Source organism: Protopterus annectens, chromosome 1.part2 (assembly GCF_019279795.1).
Source record: "Protopterus annectens isolate FY-2018-M chromosome 1.part2, PAN1.0, whole genome shotgun sequence".
Taxonomy (NCBI): domain Eukaryota; kingdom Metazoa; phylum Chordata; order Ceratodontiformes; family Protopteridae; genus Protopterus; species Protopterus annectens.
In genome coordinates this window covers 196,655,398-196,675,569 of record NC_056727.1, presented here as the reverse complement: position 1 = coordinate 196,675,569, position 20,172 = coordinate 196,655,398, and positions in this window count along the sequence as shown.

The window sequence follows — 20,172 nt, the reverse complement described above, 5'->3', positions numbered from 1 at the left end:
CTTGACCTTTCTGAAGAGCATGAAGTTTGAAACTCAAATATCAGTCATCAGTTACTGACTGCACTCTGCAATGACATGCCAATGATTTACCAGGAAAACAACATGCTTTGAGGAAATGATCACAAATATGAGACAAAAAATGGAAATTCTGCCAGATCAGGATGGTTGAGAGGTATGCACTCAAATGTATGTAATATTGAGTCACATCAGTCCAGATATTATCCCAGTGATATGGCAGGAAGCCACATGTTTGTTAAGGAAAACATTTGGACATTCTGGGACACTCTGGATATTTGAGAGGTATGAATGTGAAGGATATGGTCCAAACACAGTACACAACAGTGTACCTAGAGTGCAGAGTATTGTGATATCCCATTCCTGCCATTATGTACTGAAGCTGTGTTAATGATCTGTACCGTGTTGGTGCCGTGGTAGCATTGTCGCCTCACAGCAAGAGGTTCTCCTATTCGATTCTCGGCTGGAACGCCTTCTGTGTGGAGTCTACATGTCCTCCCCACAGTCGTTGAAGGTTGGGCATTGAGCTGGCACCTCAACACCATGAAAATCTACTGCCAATCATTAGCAGACCAGAGTTCCGCTGTGGTGACCCCTAACCGGGAAAAGCCGAAGGAACAACAACCAGGACATGGGACTGACATGTAAAATGATCACTCAGGAGAAGTGTGTGTATTGAACAGGGGCACACAGATAAATTGTAGGAATGAACACAGGGAAAGGGTACAGGTGAAACTCCCACATGTACAGCAGAGGAGGGCATGTCAGTGGAAGATGACTGCAGCAGCAAAACCAAGCACTTATCTATATGGTACAGTATGCACTGTACAGTAAATATGTGTTGTCTGTGACTGACACATAAGGTGACATATGAGGATGTGTATGTGAGATAAGCATCCTTACATGAATAATGCAGAAGACATCTATCAGGGATGTAGCATACAACTGAGGTAGGGTGCATATTGTGAAGCTGTGCAAACTGATATACCTGAATATGAGTGTAGTCTCAGCAGAGGTCTCCAGCATGGTAGCCATAGGTAAAAGTTTATGGCAAATATTACAAAGTCTAACCACAATCATGGCAAATATCTGGCTAATACCACCACTAATCCCATACCTCTGGCATAACTTGTGATGTGGCGTGATGACAGATGAGCCTGCACACACAATAGACAACTAGTATAATACATCCACACTCTATGAGGGTAGCCATGCACACTGTCCTGGCACTGTAATACCTCTAGGAGGTGTTAGGAGGGACACTGCTATACCTGTATGTGACAGTATGGGATAGTACAGGCTAGTTGCCTTGTTCATAGGCTCATAGGTAGGTACTAGGCTATCGGCCCATTGGCCTAAGTAAGCCTAGCCAACAAGGTTCCCCTGGCTTACGCCACCCAAGAAAGTTAATTTTCTGTGCCCCTGTTGAGCAGAGCCACAGAAGTGATCCCCGGGATGTATTTCCTATTTCCCATCCACTCATCAAAATTTTTCTTGGAGTGCTAATGAGGAACTTTGCTTGACATAGATGGGTAGCTTGTTCCAGAGTATAGGAAGTCTCTGGGACAGGAATCTATCCCTCCAGCATGTCCTGTTTATTGCGGTGACAAGGTTTAGGTCCCTAGAGCATGTAGCTTGGAGGGATTGGGATTTCTTTAGGTGTAGCATGTCCAACAGCTCTGGGTTTAACATAGCTTTATATGTTAGGCAGAGATCTCCTCAGAGTAGGCAATATGCTACAGAGTAAAGCTGGAGTTTTGTGAAACGGTCAGTGTAGGGCATCTGTTTGAGGCCACTAATCCTCTTTGCGTGGTATTTCTGTGGCCTTTCCAGCTGCTGCAGATGTCTTGTGAGGTACATTCCAAAAGGGGCATTGTACTTTATAATGGGTCTAATGACTGCTGAGTAGAGGGGAACAATGACCTCTTTTTTCCTGAATGACAGCCTTTTGTGATGAAGTGTGCCACATAGAAGGATTTCCTGACTACTGTGATGATGTGATTATCAAAGGAGAGACTACTGTCCACCTGGGTCCCAAGGTCTCTTATCACACATTCGGTGTTAAGTAGACTTCCGTTTATGTGGTAGTTCATGGGTACAGAGTTTTTACCAAAGAGGATGACAATGCACTTTTTGGCATTGAGCTTGAGGCCATGCCTCTGACACCAGGCATCTGTCTCAGTGAGGTCCTTCTGTAGGATGTCCACATCATTTGGGGACTCGACTATGGCTCCTAGTTTGCAGTCATCTGTGAACTTCATTAGCCAGAGGCCTTCTGTGTTAGCCTGTACTTCAGAGAAGTAGATACCAAACAGGAGGTGTCTCAGGACTGTACCCTGTGGTACTCCACTTGTCACTGGTTTGAAGTCAGATTTGGAGTCTGCAGCATTTACAGTGTGAGTTCTGTCAGTGAGATAGTTGGCAACCCATCTTGTGACATAGGGATTTATACCTAGTTTAGTGAGTTTACCTATAATTCCAGAATGGGGGATGGTGTCGAAAGCCTTGGCGAGGTCAAGATAAGCTATGTGAACTACCTTACCCTCGTCTACGGCTGCGCAACTAGCCTGGAGGTGTGGATATCCTTAATGAATATGGACACACCTCCACCTTTGGTGCTCTGGTCCAGGTTAGATGGCCAACAAGTGTGGTATGAATTATAGCCTGGTAATGCAGAGGTGTTCTCTAGAGCCTTGAACCAGGTCTCCATCACTGCACAGATATCACTGTTCTTCATTTTAAGGAGTGCCTCAAGTGAATGCATTTTGAGATTTAGACTTCTAACATTGAGTAGTATTACCCTCAGTTTTTTCTTGTCTGTTCCTGTTATGGTGGTGAATTTGTCATTTGAACCTTGCCTAAAAAGGCACTATAGGGGTGGCAAGAGCCTTAGCCAGCATTCAGAATCCCAGGCGTGACAGGTACAGGCCATCTCTGGCAAAGCATCATGGTCTGTTGACCATGTCATCCCAGGTAGACAGATATTGGATCCCCTTAGAATGAGACCAGAAGCTTAGCCAATTGTTAAAGTCAATCATTTTGTCCTTGTACTGCGGTATCATTCTGGGTGATTGCAGGTTGCTACTCAGGGCTAGGGTCATACCTGCCAGGGCTACAAGATCGGAGAGCTCTTCCATGTTTCTTTTCATGTAGTCCAGGTAGGTATGTCTCAGGTCATTCACACCAACATGGACAATGACAGAGTCATATTTGTACTTGTTGTGGAGTTACCTGAGTGTGTGAGTTATGTGGCAGATCCTGGCACCCAACAGGCAGCTGATAGTAACCTTCTCCTTGTTTAGCTTGGTGAGTGGGACATCAGTGTGCCTGACTATAGAGTCACCTTGACTAGTGTGTTGGATATGTTGGTTTGCCTTATGGGCTGTGATTTATTGGCACACTGAGTCTGTGGGCTATGTGTCATTTGGGTTGTGTTGGAGGGTGGAGGTTGCTTGCATTTCTGCTTTGGAGGTCTCTGTTGCTTGAGCAGATTATTACTGAGAGCCTCTGTGAATGTTTTTTGTGTTTCTATGTGTGGATTTTGTTGGTGTAGGTTTAGTAGGACTATGTGTTGAGTGTGGTGTGGTACAAGTGTTTACCTTCTCCTCTTTACTGTCAAGTTCAGTCATGGTTAGCAAGAGCTTTACCTCCAGTTTGGCTAGATAAGTGCATCTCTCACAGGTTGTGGTGTTGGGTGGTAGGAGGAGAGGGTTGTCTGTGTACATGAGGCAATTGCTACATTGCCTCAAGATGCCCAGATTCATCAGATAGACAGGAGAGAACACTGGGAGCTGACCCTCGGACATGCCTGAATAAAAAAACTACTTTCCTCTAGACAAGTGAGGAAGGTGAGTATAACAGCTGTTTTTCTCTAAGCAAGTGAGGAAAGTAAGTACAAAAACTGATTTCCTCTAGGTAAAGAGGAAGGTTGAGTGCTGTAGTAATTTTTAGCTTATTTAGTGCTAACAACAAGTTCTGAACAAGTGCTAAGCATGGCATATGTGAGCATGGCATATATCAATGGCACAATTCACACTGTCACAAATGATATACATGCCATTAATGTTGTCCAACACTATGTATACAGTGTGTGTGCATAAGGTTAACAGGTAGCACACATGCATTTGGTGTAACAACTTGATTGGTGTTCTGCACCATCAGACAGTCATATATATTCCACAGAAAGAATACCTAGGTATGAACAATAAGTTGTGTGACAGCTCACTGTGACAAAGGTGGTACGCTTCAGTTATGCATCACTGGATCATGTATAGGGAGGTACATGAAGAAGGGTGCATTGTACTCAGTTATTCATGTGATGAAGGCTGGGAACCATGATGTTAGTATGCCCTCTGATGTGCATGTCCTTCACATAGCCAGTACTGAATTACAGTAAAGGGAGTAGTCAGCACTGTAATCACATGGTGGATGTACCACTTACCATCTACCCCTGGACACAGGTCACATACCTATTGGTCTGATTATAGAGTGTGAGGTCCATGTTATACTTGGGTGGTGTGTCTGTTTCCTGATTCAACAAATATCTCTATGTGTCTTCTCAAGGCAGGTATTGTCATGGCTATGGCAGGAGTCTCTGGTATGTCTTGATATTGTCTGTATTATACTGATATCACAGTTGTAGTTAATGATTTCCCAAAAGATGTAGTTCTTCGGGGAGCTGTTTTGACACAGCATTTGTATGTTATCTGTGATGTCCATCACTTAACTAAGGGGCATGCAAGGGCCTAGCAGACACCACTGATGTACTGACCTGATCACTGGACTTGAGATATATGTCACATCACAAATTTCAACATAGTGAGATGCCATGTATGTCATATACTGGTCTAACCATTTGGTGATATAGCTGTTTATGGCCACATGTGACAGTTACTGTTTATGGCCACATGAGACAGCGTTGATTGAATACCACAGTGTGACTTTTTGTCAAATGCCTTCATCTGCTCAAGTTCCACAAAATGATACTGTTGTCATCATGTATGCCCTCGATAAACTGTTTGAGGACATCTATCAGATGTAACAGACCTGATGTAGCAGTAACAAGTCACACAGGTCTGCTGCCTACACCTGGAATATTACATATAAAAGAGGTCCATGATGACATGTTGGTCTACCTCAGAGTCAAGGAGAGTCAGGATGTCTCTATGCATGCATGCACTAGATGCTGTCCCTCCAATGCAGGTGGATGCATGTTGATGTACACCCTTGTAGGGGAACATACTCCATGTGGAGGGTGTGTTGAACTGTATATTCCACCATCTCAGAAAGGTGTATGTACTGGGTCATGCCATAGCTGATCTGTGATCTTGTCACAGCACATCAGTTCTGTGTGATGGGTGTGCAGTAAGGTAAGACAGTGCATACTTGCCTATTGCGACTTGGCCTAGGGTTTTGACACAATCACACACACAGGTATCACTGAACCCCCCCCCCCCCAAGCTGGGGATTAAACATTACATCAGTTCATATTTCTCAACTTCTTAGTCAAAAAATCTGGGAAAAACCTGACAAAATGGGTGGACAAAGGCCCAAAAATAGGAACATTTTTAAATATTCTAATAAACTTAGAAAGTTGCTAGAATAACAGGTTTTGTGTTGATGTACATTTTCTGGAGAATCTGAAGTCTGAAACTGAAATGCATATCATTATTTAAGGACTTCAATCCTGAGATCTTCCCACTGATTTGCCAGAAAAAAACACAACTTTTATGAGGAACAGACCAAAAATATGAGGCAAAAATCTGGACAGTTGAGAGGTATGAATCAGTTGATTGGTAAACAATTTGCTCACTGACAGAACACACCATGCATCAGTTGGTGAATCAACCTGTACCAATAAAGCTATTACCACTGGCAACTCCCATGGACCTGTGCTTGGCCCTTCTCTGTTTGAACTGTGTTTCTCAACAGTTCAGGCTACTGTAGATGGCCTTTGACTTACCGAGTTTGCTGATTCCACCAATGGTGATAAAATAGTACAGGAGGAGCTAACACACACAAGTGAATGGTGACAAAGCACACAATATAAAACTAAATGCAGAAATGTGTGCTTGTAATGTTGTTTGTCTGAAAAGTGGAGTTCCTTGTTAATCACAGCATTGACAACAGTCCAGCTATGCATAAGCCCAGTGATGCAAGTACTGGGAAGAAATATAGATAGCAATCTGAACTTTGACCACCAAGTGTCCAAACTGCTCTTGAAAGCCTATGTTGTGCATGTCATACGTCACACCATCATATTGACATGTTAGGATTGTATGACAGCACTGTAGTCAAACTTTGTTACAGCACTAATAGAGTACAATGTTCTTTTTCACATGTACCTCACCAGGCACATGTAGCAGGTGGAGAACCACAGGGCTTTCTCAGCAAGATAACACAGGGCCTACACACTATACCATGATGTATGTGGATAGATTAAAAGCCATGTCACTGCAAACATTATTGTATAGGATGAAGTAGATGTATTTGGATAGATGAAAAGCCATGTCACTGTAAACTTTAGTGATGATCTCTGCCTGACCCTGCCCTAGTATAGCTGATGACATGAACAGTGTCTGATGGGAACAAGATAACAGTATTCCACATGCTGGTGTAAAATACTCTGTGTAATATTAGTGAGAATAGAACCTCTACATGTCTAAGCACATGGACTACAGAACACAGTACATAACACAAGCACCATGGCACAAGTCTGATTTAAACAGGAGTGCAGGTGAACTTATAGTAGATGATATCAGCACACACACAGTTGACTGCAGTGTGAACAGAACCCCTACCTATACAAGTACATAGATTACAGAACACGCTACTTAATGCAAGTACCACAGCACAAGTCTTATTTATACAGGAGTGCAGGTGAACTTATAGTAGATGACATCAGCAGCCATGTGGGAGACAAGAGGTTGGGAGGTCTGTATGAAATGGATGTGTAGTCATGTGCAAGTATCAAAATACTGGTGATCCATGCCATTGGAGAAGTAATTGTGGGATACACACTTTTGCTCTTCTGTCTAGATATGCAGTTGACTGCAGTGAGAATGGAACCCCTACCTATATAAGTACACAGACTACAGAGCACAGCAATTAACACAAGCACCACAGCACAAGTCTGATATATACAGGAGTGTAGGTGAACTTATAGTTGAGGACATCAGCAGGTCATGAGGGGGACAACAGCTTGTGAGACCTGCATAGGCAAATAGGTTCATATGAGGCTACTAGCCTAATATCACTACGGTGTATAGAAGCCTATCTGTGTAAAAACACAAGTACCCTTATTGAGCATAGTTGGATGGTTGCTTGTCACAGAGCATATTTGTGAGCAGCACCAGCTGGCCCTGTCCATCAGGAACATAGGTCCCAGCTCAGAGGTGACTGTACAATCACTCAATTAGTAGTCAAAATTGCGATTAAACAGGGTCATTGAGGAGCACTGTTTCCCATGCAGTGGGGGCCTTTTTCCGACTCCGGGGTGGCACTTATGTCCCTTATAGACAGTCCCAGTTGTTGCTGCTCATAAAATCGCCCTGCTAACAGTGACCATCTAAATATGTTTAATAAGAGTACTTGTGTTTTTACACAGCTAGGTTTCTATTGCCTCATGTATAATGATAACAATGTACTCCTAAAATTACTAATACAATATGTGAGAGATGCAAGTATACAACGAAACCAGAATAAATGCTGTCTCTCTCAGGTAACAATGAACCAGATATCAAACAGGTTGTCAGCACACACACTTCACCTCAACAAACCAAGTGCACAACACATAAACCCACACATGCAGAGGTACTCATTAGAAGCTTACCGAAAGAGCAGAGATCTCACAAATGCAAATCTTATGCACACATGACAGTCCCAACAGAACCCACTACACATAAAAACAAACCTATCATTGTCTCATCCATTAAGGCCTTAAGGCAAAACTGCTCAAAACCAATGTCTTGGTCATAGGCAAATCCTTAGTGAGACACACAGATGTCCCCCTCACTAGGTTGTACAAGGAGAAAGTCACAGTCAGCTGCCTGTCAGGTGCCAGGATCCACAAAGTCTTGCATGCAGTCAAGTCTCCCAACAACAACTGCAGTTATACCTCTGTCATTCTACATGTTGGAGTAAATGACATGAGATGTACATCACTGGACTATATGAAGAGAGATATGACTGACCTCTCAGATTATGTGTCCCAGACAGGTATGTCCGTAGCCCTAAGCAACATTCTACCTTCACCCAAGATCATGCCTCTACACAGACAAATGAATTATCTACTTTAACAATTGGCGTAGCTACTGGTGTCACTCCAGGGGAATCCAGTAGTTGTCAGACTGCAATGATATGATCGACAGACCGTGCTGCTTGGCCAAGGATGGTCTTCATTTGTCACCTCTTATCTTTTGGTTGCTGCCAAGGTACTTGCCTCCACATCTTGACTTTTTTTAGGCAATGTCATAAGAACAAACGTCCTGATGTAAAAATATCCTCATAAAATGAACTCAGGGTTATGCTGTTTAATACTAGGAGTCAAAATCAGAAACTACACTCAATAGAGGCACTTATTAATTGGGAAGATATCGATGTTCCCTTTTGCATGTACATCACCAGACACCTACAGCAGCTGGAGAGACCTCAGAGGTTTCTCACCAGGAAATTCCAGGGTCTTTCCACACATTACCCACATGGTCAGACTGAAGGCCCTGTCACTGTACTCTGTATCATATAGACTGCTGAGTGGCAACTTGTGGCTGGCCTACAGAGCAGTCTCAAACCCTACCTTAATGGAAATACTGCACCTCCTCAAATCACATGGGACAAGACTCACTCACTCTAGGGACCTTAACCTAGCCTGCAAAATCAACAGAACATGCTGGAGAGACAGATATGTCTCCCAGAGATTGCCACAACTATAGAACAAACTCACAATTTATGTGAAACTGAGCTCCTTAATGACCCTATTTAAGCATAACTGGGACAATTTGATGAGAAAGCTTAGATTTACTCCAGGGGTTTCACCAATGTCACTCTTAGACAGCTTTAACCAGTGTTGATCATGGATTTGCAAATATGGACTACATATCTTGGTGTATAAGAGAACAATGGCACAACTTGGGTAGGCTTGACAAGACCCTAGGGCCATTAGCCTAGTAACCTCCTATGAACCTATGAACCTTTGAACCTAGTGGTCATTATGGTGGTAGTCTTGTTTGAACCTATAAAGCTATAAACCTATGCAGGCCTGCCAGCATCTTGTCACACACATCTTGTCACACACATGGGCTGCTGCTGTCATGTGCTATACATTCAGCTGCAGTCTTGCAAAAGGCAGACTTGTTCTGTGGTGCTTGCATTATGTACTTCATTCTGTAGTCTGCATAGTTAGATAGGTAGGAGTTATCTTCTCACTGCAGTCCACTGTGTGTGCACGTGTGCTCTTGCTTGACATTACTTTTACCACAGCACATGAAACACTGTTATTATTTCAATGGACACTGCTGATGTCGTCAGCTATATCAGATGTATGGATATGCAGTCATCCCACCAGGGCACGGTCAGACACTGGCCTGGAGGCCAGGCAGATGTCACTTCATCCTATACTAGACAGATGACAGTGACATGACTTTTAATCTATCTGCATACATCAAGCCATTGTTTGTAGGCCCTGTGTTATCTTCCTGAGAAAGCTCTGTGGTCTCTCCAGCTGCTGCATGTGTCTGTAGAGGTACATGCAAAAGAGAACATTATACTGTATTACTGTTCTGATTAGGTTTGACTACAGTGCTGTAATATGATCCTAAGGTCTGAATATGATGGTGTGACTTATGATGTGCACCATACATTTGTCCTGGAAGATCATTAAAGAGAAGTTAGAAATTAGTGGTACACAATGCAGTTTCTGACATCAACACCCTTACAACAGCATTCACTTTAATGCTGTTAAATTTGGATGCTATCAACTGTCTAACTTTCAAAGGCCAATATAAGTCAAAGGTACAATGACTAGTCCAACACAAATACAGATATACTAAGCACTGTTAGCTATGCACTCTGACCAATGTATTTTCTGTATCCCTGAATCCAAAAGATAGAAAACATGGATATGGCACAGTTATTATCACTTGCACAGTGAGTTTGGGGGGGGGACAGGAAGCCTAGGCTGACATAGAAGGTTGGTGAGTGTGTGTGAGTAGGAAGGAGAAGAAGGCAGACATTGGAATGAAACAACAAATGGCCAGTGAGACAAACTGAGTAACTGTTGTGTGTGTGTGTGTGTCTGTAGGGGTCCTCCAAGTGAAATTGGTGTGTGAGTGTCTGCATGAACACATCCAAACTCTGTGCTAGCTCTATGTCTTGGTCTGTTGGACAGGTGTGAGCTGTGCATGGTAGCGGTGGCAGTTCATCATAGTCATCCCTGACCATGAGAACTGGCTTTGACAGGCATTGCACTGGCATGTCCATGCCCATGGTCAGATGCAGTGCTGCTACCTTAACGTGACTGATGTCTGCTGGATAGGCTCCATACACAAGGAACACCCAGGACCGCAGTCACATGGCCTGCCATGTCTGGGTGTGGACAGCAGACTCACTGACACAGCAGTGGAACTACTTTCACTATGGGAGGGTGATCAGTCGCTGCTACATTTGCTGACAACAGATGATGTGGCTAATCTATGCCTAGGAGGATGCCTTTTCCCTCCCAGCAGGCTTTCCGCCACAGACACTGCTCGTTCCATGACAGACAACCCTCGGTCCATCACAGACACCCCTCATTCCAATGTGTCATTCATCTGATCCAGTGAATTGGCAACATGGTGGAGGCAGTCATGCACGTCAGACTGTGCCACATGACTGTGCCACTTCCACAACCCTAAGCATTTATCTGGAGCACCTATGGGAACATGCTTGTGCTTCCATGATGGCTCTAAACATACACTGAGTGGTACAGGAGGTGACACCTGCACCAGGTTGTGGAGGGACAGCAGGCCCCCTCCAAGCACCCCTATCATTCCTCCTGTGTGGCACCCCACCCATACTTTGGCTATGGACTGGCTGAATAGGCACTGAAGCCACACTAGCCACATTTCCCTGATTAATGTCCACGCCCTCTGCCTGTCCAATATCTGTGGGCTTAGTGGACTGGGTAGGAGTAGGCTACTGGCTGTGTCTGATGGAAATGCAGGGGATAGCTGTATGTCAACTTCTGTGTCAGATTCAACCTATGCACCCCCAAATGTGCCTCAGTTTGGCCATCATCATGATTAGAGTCTGTGAATCCAATGACATCAGATGGCACAGGGCCCAAACTCTCACTTTCATGATCACCTGTGATAAAAAGCATGAAAAATAGGAATACATTAATACTCACACTACTATTGTACAATATATGCTAACAAACTAGCAGGGCTGCCAGTATTACAGACAGTACATCAATATACACAACAGGCCTGAGATCAAAATCATAAAGTCCAATATTCCTTTAAATTGCTCAGCACTTCTGACATAAAAATATTTGGCTTACCCTCTGCAAAAGACATACTGTGCTGTACTCCAAATGATCCAGGAAGAAGTTGAGCAAGAATTAACAGTAACACAGGGGGTAATACATTTACCCCTGTATATGTGCATTCATGGTACTTTGATCAAGAACATGGCTGACAACTCCAAACTAAGCTTATAAATGTAGCACTCTTCAATCCCCCCCACTCAAAACAAGCTATGTTGATACAGCATTAACTTATTTATTTTAATTGTTTCAGGAACATGGTGCTTTTTTCCCAAAAAGGGGATGGGGAAACATAGCCTGTAGGAAGAGAATGTGGCAGCAGATTGGTCATGATGTCAATGCCATGGGTGGCCACTTACAGAACATAGGAACAGGTACACCACATTATTCAATTGTTGAGATATCAAAGCTCCTCCTGGGATGTGCTTGCTGTCTCAGAAGGTTCTGCACCCAGATCCAGGGCATGTTGTACTGCACTCTCCTGCAAGCCATCTGGATCTCTCAGATAGGCCAACTATCTAATCTCAACTATTTCTCCCTTTTTCTTTTCTTTTCTTTTATACTGAATAATACTAAAAACATGACAGAAAACACAATTTGCAAACAAATGAAGAGTAGGTTGGATGTTAATGAAACAGAACCTGTGAACTGTGCACTGCTTACTTACATTTCCAGCCATGACAGACGTACATGTAACACTCTGTAAGTGTAACCTGACACACCTACTTGATGATGTAAGCAATCACAGTTTCCATCCCATAGACACAAACATTGAGGAAGTGCTTACATTATGTGAACATCCCTACATGGATCCATTTTTTTTTTTGGATTCAGCAATTCTAATGAGTTCTGACTTTATTTGCATCTTCACCAATGAGTTCTGACCTTATTTGCATCTTCAGCATGCTGACAACCCTGAATCTACACAGTTAACAATGATATAGGTAGGGGAAAATGAAGGGGGCCCAATTGTTGAACACATAAGGGAGGGTATACATTTGTTCCTATTTTGAGCCTTTGATCTAGAATACCTCTCTACTTACAAATTTTTGCAGAATGTCCAGTTTTTGCCTCATATTTTTGGTCTGTTCCTCATAAACATGTTTTTTTTTGAGAGATCACTGGGATGATCTAAGGATTAAAGTCAATAAATAATGACATGGCATTTGAGGTTCAGACTTCATAACCTTCAGTAAATGCATTTTAACACAAATCATGTTATTCTAGCAACTTTCTAAGTAAATAAGAAGAATATTTCAAATGTGCCCACATTTCTTGTGTTAAGGTGCTGAGAGGTATCATGTAAGGAGTTGATAGGTATGCAAAGCCATTAACTGCTGCTGCAAACCTCTTGTTCTCTCAATTTCTAAGTTTGTAAGAGCAATATTTAAAAAGTGTCCCTATTTCTGGCCCTTTGTTCCTACATTATTGATGGTTTTGTCCAGATTTCTTCCTCTAAGAGGTTAAGAGGTATGCCATGTAGACTAGTTCTGTGGCTGTATTTGAAAAGTTTTGGAATATAGACAGAAGACCAGCATGGAGTCTACATGGTTGCTTTCTCCATTGTTGAATCATTCCAGTTTGTTCCCGTCGTTGATTTGCATGCTGTGTGGCTGCTTATGCAGCTGATTAGCATCCCATGGTGTTGAATTGGTGTCTGTGGGGGTGCACGCCACTACACAGCATTTACTGATTTCAAATTTTGCCGTGGCCATGTGCATGTTGTGCCACAATGAGAACACAGTCAAATATGACTGTTGAAGCTTTATAGAATCCTGGCCATTGTGCCTTCATTTTTTTCTGATTTTCATAATTATTTTAGTAATAGTCATCCTGACATGGCATTAGCTCCCTAAACACTGTTTTCCTATTAAAATAGAACTGGATCATACCAACATGGTTTCAGTTCTTTAAGCACTGTTTTCCTAGTACAATAGAACTGGATCATACATTGCAAGTAACCTGCAGGAAACATCACAGAATGACAGTTCCTGTGGCTTTTCTGTATAGTCAGGTTTCCAATCCAGTGATTACTCTAATAAAATATTTTTATACATTTTCACGTTATTTCAGTTCTCCTTTACAAGAGCTACAAAAATAGTATAGTATTCATTAACTGGACTGTGATATATAATATGGTACAGTTATCTCTCTTGAGTGGTCAGTAACTGGCTATTGAGTTATAATATGGTACAATGATCTCACTGGAGAGGTCAGTAACCAGCCAGTGAGTTATAATATGGTACAGTGATCTCTCAGGAGTGGCTTTAACTGCCCTTTAGTATTAGTTGGTGTACAGATCATAGGATCATAGCAATGTCCCTAGGGCCCTTACAAATGTAGCCAAGTTCTACTCTTATTTCCCTGATCAGTACCTATTGTCCCTGTCCAAGAGGGACATAGGTGGAACCCCTGGGGTGAAATTATGGTTATGCATCCAATTTCCAGATTGCGTTTGAAGACAGCCAATGAGGTGCTCTGTTTGACATGAAGTGGGAGTCTGTTCCAAAGGTGTGGTAACCTCTGGGAAACAAATCTGTCCCTCCAGCAGGTTCTATTAATGTCGCATACCAGGTTAAGGTCTTTAAAGCAAGTAACCCATGCACCATTTAACTTGCGAATAAGTAGCATTTCCAATAAAGTAGGGTCAGAGATTGCCTTACATGCAAGGCAGACATCACCTCTGAGTAGTCTGTATGAAACAGAATAAAGTGACAGTGACTTCAGATGATACACATAGGATAGATGCTAAAGACATTGAATTTTACCTGTGAGGAACCTTTGTGGTCTTTCCAATTACTGCAGGTGGTTGGAAAGGTACATACCAAAAGGGGCGTTGTACTCAGTTATTGGTCTGAAGAGGGAAGAGTAGTGGGAGGTTATAACTTCTTTTTTTTCTGGAGGCAATGCCCTTGCTTATGAGATGAACAATATAGAATGCCCTTCTTACCACTGTGGAGACATGGTGATCAAAGGTAAGGTTGCGGTCAACCTGTGTGCCCAGGTCTCTCACCACTGAGTGCATACATAGTGTGTTGTTATTGATCTGGTAGTTAGCAGGAACATCTCTTTCACCGAAACAAATGGTAATACATTTTTTTGCATTGAGTTCAAGGCCATGACTTTGGCACCAAACATTTGTTTGTTTAAGACCCTCTTGTAGGATGTTGACATCATTTGGAGATTCTATGACTGATCCCAGTTTGCAGTCATCAGCTGTACTTTGGAGAATAGATTCCAAACAATAGAGGTCCCAGGACTGATCCCTGTGGAACACCACTGGTTACAGGTCTGCTGCTTGAGGTGGATTCCCTATTTTGACTATATGTGTTCTATCAATCAGACAGTTAGTGACCCATCTAATGATATAAGGGTTGATACTAGCTGTGTGAGTTCATCAATGTTGCCTGAGTGAGGGATAGTGTCAAAACCCTTGACTAAGTCAGACACATTTTCATTGACAGTTTTTCATTTTATTTTGGCCAGTTGTTTGATTTCAAAACACAATTTGTAAAGACCTGACTTTTGTATGCAGTAGCACTTTAAGAAGCTTTGAGATAAGCTTTTTCCCACACATTGATGTCAGTGAGTTTTAACCAGTTGGTTGGTCCATTCAAATGTACCATGTGTTGTTAATTGTGTATTTAAGGAGTTTTTTTACATTTGTTATCTTTTGATGTTTGTCTGAAGAAGTTCAGTTTTCTTGAACGAAAACTGGATGTTAATAAAACACTTAATATTGGACTCTTTGCTGCTGGTTCTGCTGATGTGGATTTTGTTTTATTCATTTTAGTTTGTTTCAGCTTTTGTTGCTTCAGTCAGTTTGTTTTGTATCCACTGCCAGTAATTTCTACCGGTAGCATTTAACTGGTAGCACTTATGGAATTGGAAGAAGGTGCTTGTTTGACCAATTCTGCACTGGTTTCTTTCACTAACATGGTTAAAAAACTTAATGAAAGGATGGATGTGCTTTCCCAACATTTGGATGGGCTAGTATCAGTCAAGGGAAATGCTGACAACTTGGCGGAAGACATTCTTGGAGTTGGTTTGGCGTCTGAGGCGATAGCTGACACCAGTGATGGGTCGAATGACTGTGAGGACAGTGGAAGTTCCACCTCAACTGTTTCTAGAGTTCCTGTACATCCTAGACCTACCGGTGAACATCCCAGGACCAGTTCATCTCTGAGCCGAACTGGAGACTCACTGAATGTTACATCTTGGTTGAATGAGTAACTCGCAGTTTTCGAGAACAGGAACGGGTTCGTGTCTATTGACACAGAGACATCAGAAGCTCCTTTAGTGGACTTTTTGAAGACCTTGGACCGCAAATCTTTAAAGGTAAAGAAGCTTCAGTAAGAGATTTCCTATTTTAATGAATGTAAAAAAGTGGGGGTTGTGCCAAAGGGCTTGCGCTCTTGGCAGTACCCCACTGGACTGATAGCTGGTTCAGAGTTCCATCGTGAGCTGATTAGTTTGTTTGATAGACATGGACATGAGTTAATGGACTTAATGGCCAAATGTTTTCAGAAATTTATAGACAATTTGAGTGCTGAAATTGAAATTTTGGATACTAACATCAAGTCACATGTAGACTTTAACAATGTTAATTACGAGTATAAACAAATTTTTTCGACCATAGACCAACAGATATATCGTAATATGGAGATGAAAATGAAAAAACTGAAAAGAGACATAGATGCATATAATAAACAAACTGCATATCCTCCCTCCCATTCTCAGAGTGTTGGCGACAGTCTATGTGCTCCTGTCAACCTGACTCATGGGGTTATGAGGCAGACAGCTAGAACTAGTAGGCCAGCCACTGGAGAGGATGTGGAGGACATTGTTCCTACAGAAAATTTTGTAACTGCTGATGGTGGCAGGGATAAGGAGGTTTCTCGTTCTACACCGTCTTTTTCCCCGAACCGGGGACAGAACCATCAGAGGTTTTACAACACGAGGAGCTATCACAGGAACAACAGCAAGAAGCCTTTTCAGAAGTAATGAGAAGGACAAAACCTGACATTATTAGTAACAGTTTTGGAGATTTTTTTGTTTACAACTATTCAAGTTTCACAATCACTGTGGAGATGTCTGATTTATTTTCAAAAGGTCTCACTTTTGTTCCATGGAGACATTTTAATCTAGCACACACATTGCTTGATTTAAAGTTATTTATACGTAAGTTGAATTTATTGTTAATTTTTGGTAGCACTGTTTTAGACAAAAAAACTTTGAGAGTTCCAAGTACATTTAACCCCCCTATTCACCCTTTACTTTTTTTATTTGAACATTTGTGTGAAACCGAAATTAGAAACTTAGTCAACTGTTGTAGGACACTTCCAAACAAAAACTTGATTGATGACGAAGTTGACTTGTTGGACACTTTAAAACGTTTACCTGTCAGGATTCTCAAACCTGACAACAGGGGTGGCTTAGTACTAATGGACACTTGTCATTATGAAAACTGTCTTACCCACATGTTATTGCAGGATGCTTATACACTGTCTAGTATTAACGAATTGAATGCAGTGTATAGGTGCATCCATGTTTTCTTGAATGATTTGTTTTTAGAAAATGTCATAGAACAAGATGTGTTGAAATATTTGACTGTTTCATTCCCCAAGATTCCAACAGTTTTCGGACTACCCAAGATCCATAAAGATGTGTACAACCCTCCCATGAGGCTATTGGTTAATGCTAGGGGTTCAATCACTTACCCGATAGCCAAATACGTGGACAATATACTGAAAAAATACATTGAAAAGGAAACACACATTTGTAAAGACTCTTGGGCTTTTTTAAAAGCCATGGGTGCTTTAGAATTCAAGAGAGGTCATAGATTTTTGACAATAGACGTAAAAGACCTTTATACGTCTATCCCTCATGCTACAGGGATTGACTGGGTCACTGACCGTTTATTGCATCATAACGCTAGCAGTGTAGAAATCAGATTGGTGCAGGAATTGTTAGATGTCATCTTGAAGTACAATTTTGTAACATTTGGGCGAGAGATATATTTACAGAAGACTGGTGTAGCCATGGGCTCACCAGTAGGGGCCAGTTTTGCTAACATCGTAATGGCTGAATGGGAACACAGATATGTGTTTGGTAATCGCAACGTCAGTTCAAAATTGATTTTTACACCAGATTTTTGGATGACATCTTCATATTGACAGAAAGTTCAATTAATGATGTGGGGCCTTCATGGACCATCTCAATTCCAGCACATCTTTTTTGAATTTTACATTTGTAGAGTCTGATTCTAGAATTTCTTATCTGGATGTAGACTTATACAAAGATATTTCTGCTGGTAGCTTCAAGGCCAAAGTATATCGTAAGAGTTCCTATTCTAACACCATGTTACACTTTACTAGTGCCCACTCTGGGCACCAAAAAAGAGGGGTAGTCAAGGGGCAACTTGTGCGCGCTGCTCGAATGGTTACTGACGATGAACCCTTTTTAGAAGAATGTGAGTTTATTAAGGGATTGTTTCTACACAGAGGTTATCCAGACAAGTTTATTCACAACCTGGTTACTGAGGTCCAGACTAAAAGGTATGGGGGTGTTTATAAACCTATTTTACAAAGCAGTTTGTTCACAAGTTGTCCACTAGAACACTCACCTCCAGTTATGCCTGAAGTCTTTGTAGACAACAAGAAAGTAGACACTTCTATTTCTTTCATCACTAATTATAGTGCTGAGATTCACTTAATTAAGGAGGTGTTTGTTAGCAGCAGCACGAAAAAACCTCACGAACTGATGAAAAACAAAAACGCAAAGGAACCACACCGCCAAAGTAAACTGTTGCACAGATATAAAAACAACCACAGCGATAATCCAATTTTGAATGTGGAGTCAAAATAGGGCAACAGAAATTGAAAAAGGAGGTGTTTGTTAAGAACTGGAGTATTTTCTGTTGTGACGATGCCTTACAAGCCAAGTTTGGTACTTTGCCTAGTTTTATATACAGGAGGGGTGATAACCTCAAACGGACACTAGAAACAAAAAAGGACACTCGTGTTAGAGTAGAGGGCACTTTCAAATGTGAGAGTTGTAATATGTGCAGGCACACTGCCACTGGTTCGAGATTCAAAATTGCTGGGTCTTCTTTCTCCACTGTTGGTAGATTCAACTGTAAATCTCGATCGGTTGTTTATTTAGCTTGCTGCCAGTCCTGCCCAGCATTTTATGTGGGCAAGACTGACAGAGGTTTTAACGAAATAATCTATGAGCATTTATATTGTATTAGGAAAAATAAGTGTGAAAACGCTTTGGCGAAACATGTTAATGACCACCCTCAGCACAGTTTTACTTTTAGGGTGTTAGGACAGGTTCCCTTTGACATCGGGGGGGTCCTTTTCAACTATTATTAGAGCGCCTAGAAGTGGTTTGGCAGCTGAAACTCTGTTCATATAGACCTCCAGGTCTTAACGACAGAGTAAGTTTAGCTTGCATTTTGAAACTCAGAAGTATGCAGAGGTAATTTTATTATTTTTTATTTTTTATTTTTATTCTTCATTTATGACTTATTATTTTTTTGTTTTACTTCTTATTTTTTGTCAGCAAATTGGTTCCATTCATTACGTTTTATTTTTCTTGGTTTTAAACATTTTATGTTCAGACACATTTTCATTGACAGTTTTTCATTTTATTTTGGCCAGTTGTTTGATTTCAAAACACAATTTGTAAAGACCTGACTTTTGTATGCAGTAGCACTTTAAGAAGCTTTGAGATCAGCTTTTTCCCACACATTGATGTCAGCGAGTTTTAACCAGTTGGTTGGTCCATTCAAATGTACCATATGTTGTTAATTGTGTATTTAAGGAGTTTTTTTACATTTGTTACCTTTTGATGTTTGTCTGAAGAAGTTCAGTTTTCTTGAACAAAAAGTGGATGTTAATAAAACACTTAATACTGGACTCTTTGCTGCTGGTTCTGCTGACGTGGATTTTGTTTTATTCATTTTGGATTCATAGTTTATTTGGAGGACTTCACAAGAAGTCTTATTTGCTTGTTTAAGCTGAGGAGGGAGTGTTTTGAGTTTAGGGCTTGATCCCTCTTACTCTTAGAGAGCAATTATGCCTTTCTGATCCTGTTAGATTTAACAGTGGTCATAATTTAAATTGCTATCTGTTTTTGTCACTAGTCTTTAAATGTCTTTTTTTTAAGATTTGAGCATTAATGTATTCTCTTATTACCTATTTTAACAATTTTAGAGTTGTGGTGAAGCCAGAAACTATCCTGGTAATCCGTGGGCACAAGGCAGAGAAATCAGTTTAGAACAGGATGCCAGTCTAAAGCTGTACATTCACTCATGCATGGCACACATTATTTCAGGCAATTTGGATAATCATCAGTTCAAATATGGCATATCTTTTGGATATGGGCAGAAGCAGGAGCACTTGGCAAAATGAATACATGGAGACCATACAATCTCTGTACTGTCTGCATGATAGCATAGAACCAAAGTAGAGAACCAAGCATTGTGAGGCAGCAACACCAACAGGCAAGTCACTGTGCCCTGATTTTATCATGTATTTTATAAGTACAAATTATGCACTTTTTGCTAAATCTCATGATTCTGAATGTACTCAAAGTAAAGATGAGGTCATGACTATTGTATATATTTTGTG